Below are 364 nucleotides of genomic sequence, written 5' to 3'. Positions count from 1 at the left end.
TGTATATAATGATCTTTAAGTCACTTTACCTCACTTTTATCACTCAAACACTAAACCCCAAAGATCAAAACCAAAAAGTTCCTTTTTCTCTCTACTCTTTCTCTTCTCAAGAACTCCATTGAAGAAGATTGGAGCTTCAAAAAGAAAACAAACTCTCCAAGGTTTCAACTCAGATTTTCGTGATTAATTCGTCAATAAGGTATGGTTGCTTATCACTCCTAGGATTCCTTTCCCCAAGAGGCCCCTTCAAAATGAATTTCAAAATCTCAAATTTCTAGGTTTCAATCCAAAAACATGGGTTTTCTTTCTAAAGTGAAATTGATGTTATGAACTGACTTTTATTGATGTTATATGAACAATTATG

This window comes from Solanum tuberosum, unplaced genomic scaffold (genome assembly GCF_000226075.1).
Source record: "Solanum tuberosum cultivar DM 1-3 516 R44 unplaced genomic scaffold, SolTub_3.0 scf00387, whole genome shotgun sequence".
NCBI lineage: Eukaryota > Viridiplantae > Streptophyta > Magnoliopsida > Solanales > Solanaceae > Solanum > Solanum tuberosum.
The sequence above is the reverse complement of the archived record's forward strand: the minus strand, read 5'-3'. Positions refer to the sequence as shown.